We start from the raw sequence: 942 nt of genomic DNA on the forward strand, positions 1-942 counted from the left end.
TGCTCCAGGCCCAGCTCCTCCTTCCCCTGGGTCAGCATCCCCCTCCTCTGCTGCATAATAACTATCCCAAAGCACAGGAGCCAGGACCACTGCTGCTCTCTCGCAGTTCCCTGAGTCAGGAGCTGGGCGTGGCTTGGCTGGTGTCTGGCTCCAGTGTCCCCTGAGGTTGCGCCAAGCTGTCCCTCCTCGTCCTTAGGGCTCACCCTCCCGGCCCGGCCCGCATAGGGCTCGCCCGGAGCAGTGGGCGCTCTTCCTGGACCCTGGGAGGAAGGCGCGCAGAAGGAAACAGGCCTTGGTCCCGGACCAGCACTGGAGCCAGCTCGGAACAGACATCTAGAGAAAGGGGGGCCGACGTTAATGAAAGCGAGGAAGCGGCCCTGCCATTTGTTTCCATGAGTAATTGATGACCACTCAGCCACAAGGGGCGGCAGAGCACAGCCGAGCGCTGACTCTGACAGGGCCAGCTTGGCAAGCAGCCTCAGTGTGCCCCAAAGATGGGACACAGGAGCCCCAAAGACCCTCATAAATCTGCCCGGGACTTCCCCAAAGTCCCACACTTTCTGCCACATTTGTCCCCATTTGCCACCTACCCCCAAACCTGCAGGGAGGCTGGGGCAGGCTGGCTGGGTCAGGTTCTCCTTGCCTGTTGGAGTAGCAGAGGGCCAGCCCGGACAGCCCAAGGCGGACAAGCACGCCCATCCCCAGGCCCCAGAGGGAGGACGCGGTGACTGGCTCCCAGGTGACCTCCCACATCCCTGCCCATGTCCTCCAGCCACTCTGTTCCCGGGCTCCCTTGCCCTCCGGCTTCTGTCAGGGCAAGACTGGTCGGGAGTCAGAGCAGGAGGAGCGTGGGCAGGACCGTCTTACCCACTGCTCCCGCATGGAGACTGGGACTGGCAGCGTTGATTTCCTACCGGGACTGCCCTCCTGTCCAGCAGCCCC

Source organism: Myotis davidii, unplaced genomic scaffold, assembly GCF_000327345.1.
Source record: "Myotis davidii unplaced genomic scaffold, ASM32734v1 scaffold854, whole genome shotgun sequence".
NCBI classification, from domain to species: domain Eukaryota; kingdom Metazoa; phylum Chordata; class Mammalia; order Chiroptera; family Vespertilionidae; genus Myotis; species Myotis davidii.